Genomic DNA, 8,106 nt, shown 5'->3' with positions numbered 1-8,106 from the left:
GATTTTATTCTTTCCATTTACATTATTGTAGTTAATGTGTTTGTGGTTTTCTTGGCTCTGCTTACTTCACTCTGGATCAGTTCATATAGATCTTTCCATGCTTCTCTGTATTCCTCACACACATATCATTTCTCACAGCACCATAGTATTCTATTATGTGCAACTAGGTGGCTCAGTGGATAGAATGCTGGGCCTGAAGTCAGGAAGAGTCTTCATGAGTTCAAATATGGCCTCAGACACTTACTATGACCCTGGGCAAGTCACTCAACCCTGGCTGCCCCTGTTTCCTTATGGGTAAAATGAATTGGAGAAGAAAATGGCAAACCACTCCAGTATCTTTGTCCAAAATGGGGTCATGAAGAGTTGGATACAACTAAAACAACTGAAGAACAACTACATGTATTTCATTACATTCATGAACCACAATTTGTTTAGCCATTCTCCAGTTGATGGGCATCTACTTTGTTTCCAATTCTTAGTTATTACAAAAAAAAATGTTGCCATAAATATTTTGGCACATATAGGGACTTTTTTTCTTGTTGATAACTTATTTATGATATAAACCATGTAATGGAGTCTCTGGTTCCAAGGGTATGGACATTTTAGTCACTTTGTTTGCATGATTCCAACTTTCTTTCCAAAATGGTTGTACCATTTCACAGCTCCACCAATAAAATATTAGCATGCCTGCCTTTCCATAAGGTCTCCAACACTGACTATTGACATTGTTAAAAAAGTCATTTTTTGCAAATTGGTAAATTTGTTTTGAAGTGAAACCTCATGGTTATTTTGATGTGCATTTCTCTATTAGTGATCTGATATACTTTTTCATATGGTTGTGAATACTTGGTGGTTCTTTTGAAATTTGTTCATATCCTCTGACCATTTATCTATTTGGGAACAAGCTATTAGTCATTCACACATATATGTATATATATACATATATACATATATGTATATATGTATGTATTGTACGTGTAGATAATATTTTATATGTTTTGGATACAAACCTTTATCAGAGAAATTTGATACAAAGTTTTCCCTACTGATCACTTCCCTTCTTATTGAGATGCATTAATGCTGTCTGAACAGAGTTTTTCAGTTTCAGGTAATCAAACTTGTCTGTTTTATCTTTTGTAATTGCCTCTAACTCTTGTTTGGTTAAGACTATATCTCCTATCCTTAGCTGTGTTGTTGTTGAGTCATGGCCTACTCTTCATGACCCCCATTTGAGGTTTCCTTGCAGAGATACTGGATTTATTTCTCTTTTATTTATTTTTAAAAAGTTGGCATTTAATGTCAAGTACATAATTTTGTAAGTTTTATACGCAGACTTAAACTGATTACAAACAAAAATCTTGGACAGACAGTAAAGTTGATACCAACTTGTTGGGCACTCATTAATATTCCTTTCCACATATATTAAGTAGTAAGAATATTGTGTCCTATGAGAAGGAATATAAACTTTGAAATAAATATTTTTAATAAACAATTTTAGTGTAAAATAATTTAGTCTTGGGAGATGTATGTATCTGAGAAAGACCTAATTAGGACATCTGGTACATAATTCGGGTATATAACACTAATGATTAAGGAGTACTTAAGAATTTATATAAGGCTTATTTACAAGGGGAATTTATTTATTTTCTGTTTTATACTGAAGGAAAATATTGTTTTGTTTGTATAAAGCTGTAGTTCATCTTCTGTAATGTAACCTACTTTAGGAGTTTGTCTTAAAAAAAGGTTGAAGTCCATCTATTTGGACTTTGTATTAAGTAACTAAAACTTTTATAATTGAAGTAATTTTGTAATTTAAAGTAATTAAAACTAATTTGTATTAAGTAATTAAACTTTCTTTTATAAATCCAGAAGAAGTCATGTTATTTTCAGTCCTACATCACACAGAATGTAAAACTGACAAAATGGGAAGATATTATTTAGAAACACACAGGTCATTGTTTAATAAAAATAATAGAGGTTTTGTTTGCTGCCTATAATTTCATTTGTATTAACATATATTATAAATTTTAAAAATGATCATGAATGACTTGTTTTTTTTAAACCAAAGATAGTGTTTTACATTTTGGCAGCGTGTTTACTAAATGAGAATACTCATGGACAGTCAGTAACTGTATATGTACACACACACACACACACACACACACACATGCACACACATTAAAAACAGTATCAGTTGGGAAGTCACAAGACCCAGCTTAATATTAGGCCAAATTAAAATCACTCAAATTCTGTCATATAGAAATGTTGCAGGCTTACATCTTTCTGCACACATTCCTCTTCTATCAAGGGATGTTTCTAAGACATGAATTTTTAGTGTAAACTTTGAGACAACTTTCATGTACAGTTTAGCAAAAAATGACCACTGTCAAAAATTAAGATGACACAGAGTTGCCCAGATGCCCAGGCAGAATGCAAAACAGGAAGAGGTTCACCCTGGTTCTTTTAATATTAGTAGCCCAGCTTGACAGCCAGAATGCATTTATCCCACATTAGGATTTTTATACTGAATATTCTGTATATAAATGACTTCTTTGATTATCACATATGCTCCAATGAAAACCTCAAATTAAGCAATCTAAGCAAGTATTTGGTAGGAAAAAAACACAGAAGTTAACAGGGCTGAGGGAAGTGAGAACACCTTTTAGATGTGTTTCTGAGTAAAGAGATAGTGAAATGCTTTCATTCAAATTTCTCATCTCCTTCTTCCAAGTCTTTCAAGCTGAGGACTTCCAAAGAACGTTTTACTTTTGTCTCCTTCTGTATCATCTCAATTTCTCTAAAGCAGCCTTGGTCAATTAGACACACTATTTCTATCTGGTCACCAAAATCTTCACCTTGTATAACCTTGATCAATGGTTTTAGTTTTTCTCTTAGCTTTTCTCCCTCCCTCACAGGTGGAATGAATCGAAGCCTCCTGTGGGTTCGCTCAATCTTCATATTTTCCTTCAACTGTTTTATTACTTCCCAAGGTACGCTACTTTGTACTCTTGTTAGGTTTAACGGAATAGTGGATGTCCTTCATTTCTCTTTCAATGAGGATGACAGTGTACGGTCTCTTTGTTTCAGGATTTACACATTTATCTGCTACAATTGTTGCAATATCCTTAAACATTTGCTCCAGCTGTGTATACTCTTCTTTATCTGACACCTGTACTTCTTTTGTTAAAATCTGCTTGCAGATTTCAGTCTGGTCAGCGGTTCCAAAAGCACTGATAAAAATCTTCCTTTTTATCAACTTGACCTTTAGTAATATTTACAAACACGAAGTGGGTCTGCAAACTTCATCAAGATCTTTTTCCACGCCGCTGTACCAACCCACCACCTAGTTCTTGCAGCAAGCGATCTCAAACCCCACTCCCGTTGCCACGCCACCTCTCCCGTCGCCCCCCCCCCCCCCGCCCCCCACTCGTGCTTCATGAGCGTGGTACCACGGTCACATTTGTTAGGCGGATCTGGTTGGTGTGCGTGAAAATCGACATTGTGGCAACCAGTTCCCACCCGGGAGCCGGGCCTGCTAACTGCCCCGACCTTCGAGCTGGGCAGCGTGAACTCTCCCAAGAAGGACTCCCTCTTTTATTTTTTAACAGTATGATCTTTAAGGTCTCATATTCATTTAGATTGTTATGTAAGATGTTGGGCCAAGGGATTAGAATGCCGGACTGCTTTCCAGTTTTCCGAACAGTTTTTATCAAATAGGGAATTTTTTCCTAGGTAATTTATATTTTCCACTTTATCAAACATTGAGTTATTGAGTTCTATTGTTTCTGAATTACCCTTCTCTAATCTGTTCCATTGATTTATCTCTCTATTCTTTAATCAGTACCTTATAATTTTGATGACTGTTGCCTTATAATATAGTTTTAAGGTCTGGAAGTACCATTTCCTCTTCATCCTTATTTTTCATCATTTCCCTTGATATTCTACATCGTTTATTTTTCCAGATGCATTTTGTTATTATTTTATAAAGTGTCTCCTTGGTAGTTGGATTGGTATAGCATTATGAGTGTAAATTAATTTTAGTAGTAGTTTCATTTTTGTTGTCTTGGCACTGCCTAGTCATGAGCACTGAACATTCTTCGAGCTATGTAATTTTCTTTTCAATTTCTTTAAGGGAAACTTTATAACCGAATGCATGCAAGTCTTATGTGTACTTTGGTAGGAGGATTTCCAGATATTTTATGCATTTTGTAGTTATTTGAAATGAGATTTCCCTTCTATTATTGCTTATCATGCTTTTGTTGTTCATGTTTAGAAATGCAGTTGATATTTGAGGATTTATTTTGTAGCCTGCAACTTTGCTGAAGCTAATGTCTCTATTAATATCTTTACTAACTCCCTAGTGTTTTCCAAGTTAACCGTTATATCACTGGCAAGTAAAGATAGTTTTATCTTTTTTTACCTGTCTTCATTCTTTTACTAACATTCTCTTATTGCTAATGTTTCCAGAACCATATCAAACAATAATGAGGGGAGTGGGCATCTTTGCTTTACTCTTAATTTATTGGAAATTCTAGTGCAACCCCATTGCATATGATGCTTGCTTTTGGTTTTAGATAGACACTTTTTATATTTTAAAAAAGGTCCCTCTTGGCCTATACTTTGTAGGGTTTTTAGGATAAAAGAATGTTGTACTTTGTCAAAGGCTTTTCCTACATCTATTGAAATAGGTGGTTTTGGATGTTTTGGGTTTTGATATGACTGCTTGTTGTTGAGTCATATTGTACTCTTCATGACCCCATTTGAGGTTTTCTTGCAGAGATACTGGAGAAATTTGCCATTTTCTTTTCCAGCTCATTTTACAGATGAGGAAATTGAAGCATATAGGATTGAGTGATTTGCTCAGAGTTACACAGCTAGTATGTGTCTGAGGTCAAATTTGAATTCAGGTCTTTTTGACTCAAGGATGGTGCTCTATCCACTACACCATTTAGCTGCTCTAGTTAATATGATTAATTATATTGTTTTCCAAATGCTGAAGCATTTTTGTATCCCAAGTGTAAAACCCATTTGATCATAATGAATGATTTCTTGGATAAATTGCTATAGTCTGTTTGTTAGGATTTTGTTTAAAATTTTTGAGTCTTTCGAGCATGATGCTCTCAGAAAAACATGACAGATTTACATGAACTAATACAAAGTAAAGTGAACAGAACCAGGTGAACAGTGTACTTAGTAATAGCAGTATTTTATGATGATCAGTTTTGGATGACTTAGCTATTCTCAGCAATACAATGATCCAAGACAATTCCTAGGAACTTATGAAAAAAGCTCTCTGTCTCCAGAGAAGGAACTGATGGAATCTGACTACATATTAAAGAGCTCATTTTTAAAAACTTTATTTTTCTTTTTTTTTCTGTTGGTTTGTGTTTTTTCCCCATAAAATGACTAATATGGAAATATGTTTTGCTTGACTGCACATGTATAACCTATGTCAAATTGTTTGCCTTCTTAATAAAGGAGGAGGTTGAAAGGGAAAGAGAGAATTTGGATCTCAAAGTTTTAAGAAATGAATATTAAAGTTTTTTTTACATGTAATTGGGGAAAGAATATATAAATTTAAAATGTTAAAAAATTTTTGAGTTATTTTTGAGCTACTTATTGATTTTCTAATTTTTAAAAAATACATATTTAGTTCATTAATTTTTTCTTTTATTTTATTAATATATGATTTTAAGAATATGCTTTTATCCCCTGAAGATTGCTTTAGCTACAACCTTTAGTAGGTTGTGGCTTCATTATAATTTTCTTTTATATAGTTATTGTTTCTATGATTTGTTCTTTGACCAACTCATTTAAGATTTCATTTTTAAGTCTTCATATTTAGTCTATGTCTTTTGTTTGTGGTCCTTGAATCAACTTCTATTCTTATTGCATTGTGGTTTATAAAGGATTTATTGGCTATTTCTCCCTTTTTACATTTTTTGCAATATCTCTGTGGTCTAATATATGGTCAACTTTTGTAAAAGTTCCTTTTGGTGCGTAGAAATATGTGCATTCTTTTGCTGTCCCACTTAGAATATGTTACAAGTCTTTTAATTACCATTTCTTCAGAAATTTGTTCAGTTCTATATTTTCCCTTTTGTTTATCTTTCTATTAGACTTTTCCAAAACTGGCAGAGGGATATTGAAGTCTCCTGCTACTATTGTGTCACCGTCTATATCATCTTGAAGCTCAGGTAATGTTTCCTTTATGAATTTGGATGCTAAGGCATTTGGAATATCTAAATTTATTACTGATATTGATTTGTTGTCTTTGTTTCCTTTCAATGTGGTATGATTAGATTGATTATATTTCGAATTATTTGCTTGTGTATAGTCAGCGAATGACTTGTTAGGACAACAATCAGAATTAATATGAAATTAGAAGAAGGAACAAACGAAGATTCTAGAAGATAGAGTGAGGCTGATGACTTTGGGCAACTCTGCCTCACTTAAATCCAATTCACATGCAAGTCAAAATATTACCCTGTGATGTTATTGGTCTTCTTTGAAAATGAAGGATGAACAACAGTTCATTTTGACTATTTGTCAATTGGGGAATGACTCTTATTTTTATAAATTTGATTCAATTCCCTATACATTTCAGAAATGAGACCTTTATCAGAGAACCTTGCTGTAATTTCTCTCCCTTACCTCTTCCACCCCTAGTTTCCTGCTTTCCTTGTAATTTTGGCTTAATTGGCTTTGTTTGTGCCTTTAAGAATTTGAATGCTCCGTCTTTTGGTGTATATATGTTTAGTATTGATATCACTTCATTTTCTGTTGTACCTTTAGCAAAATGTAGCTTCCCTTGTTATCTTTTTAAAATTAGGTCTATTTTTGCCTTCTTTGTCCAAGATTATGATAGCTACCCCTGCTTTTTTTTTTAAAACTCAGCTGAAGCATAATATGTTATGCTCCAGCCCCCTATTTTAACTATGTGTATGTCTTTGTGTTTCAAATGTGTTTCTTTTAAGCAACATATTGTTGAATTCTGGTTTATAATCCATTCCGCTATCTGCTTCTCTTTTATGGATGGGTCATTCCATTGACATTCATAGTTATGTATGATTATTAACTGTGAATTTTCTTCCATACTATTTTCTTGTTTATTCTTTTAAATCTGTTCCTTTTTAAAAGTCTGTTTTTGCCTTTGGCTACTGCTTCCCTTAATCTGCCCTCCCTTTTATCACTGTCTCCTCTTTTCTCTTAACCCCTTTCTCTCTTACTTCCCTTTTGGGTAAGTTAGATTTCTATGTCCAAATGAGTGTGTGTGTGCGTGTGTATGTGTGCACCTACGTGTGTGTATGTATACATTCTTCCCTCTTTGTACAAATATATACACACATTATATATATGTATACATACATACAATATGCACATATAGACATATATACACACACACACATATGTATATATTCTTCTCTCTTTGAACCAATTACAATGAAAGTGAGGTTCAGGTATTGTTTGCCAGCCCTTTTCCTCCTTCACTGTAAAAGCTCTTCCTTGAGCCCCTCTTTTATGTGAGATAATTTTCCTATTCTTCTCACTTCCCCCTTCTCCCAATGCATCCTTCTTTCTTACCTATTTTTTTTTTTGGGGGGGGGGAACTCAGCTCAATATAATCAACTCACACCCATGCCCTCTGTCTTTGTAGACTCCTAATTGCTCTAATAATAATAAAGTTCTTAGGAGTTATGTGTTTCATATTCATATATTATAGGAATATAAACAGTTTAACCTTATTGAACCCCTTATGATTGATTTCTCTTTCCTCTTTACCTTTTTATTTTTTCTTGAGTCTTGTGTTTGAATGTCAGATTTTCTATTCAGCTCTGGTGTTTCATCAGGAATGCTTGAAAGCCTTCTTTTTCATTAAATATCCATTTTTTCCCTCTGAAGGATTATACTCAGTTTTGCTGGGTAGATTATTCTTGGTTGTAATCCTAGCTCCTTTGCTCCTGAAATATCATATTCCAACCCCTCAGTTCCTTTAACATGAAAGCTGCTAAATTTTGTGTGATCCTGACTGTGGCTCAATGATATTTGAATGTTTTTCTTTTTGGCTGCTTATAATATTGTCTCTTCAACCCAAGCATTCTGGAA

The 8,106-nt window shown here is 33.8% G+C and overlaps 1 pseudogene; it reads right to left on the bottom strand.

Annotated features, from left to right (window-relative positions):
• Positions 1–2,700: 2,700 nt before the first annotated feature.
• LOC140506138 (ribosome maturation protein SBDS-like) lies at positions 2,701–3,500 on the bottom strand (annotated as a pseudogene).
• Positions 3,501–8,106: the final 4,606 nt, after the last annotated feature.

This window comes from Notamacropus eugenii, chromosome 5 (assembly GCF_028372415.1).
Source record: "Notamacropus eugenii isolate mMacEug1 chromosome 5, mMacEug1.pri_v2, whole genome shotgun sequence".
Classification (NCBI taxonomy): Eukaryota; Metazoa; Chordata; class Mammalia; order Diprotodontia; family Macropodidae; genus Notamacropus; species Notamacropus eugenii.
This window is presented reverse-complemented; position numbering and strand designations above follow the sequence as displayed.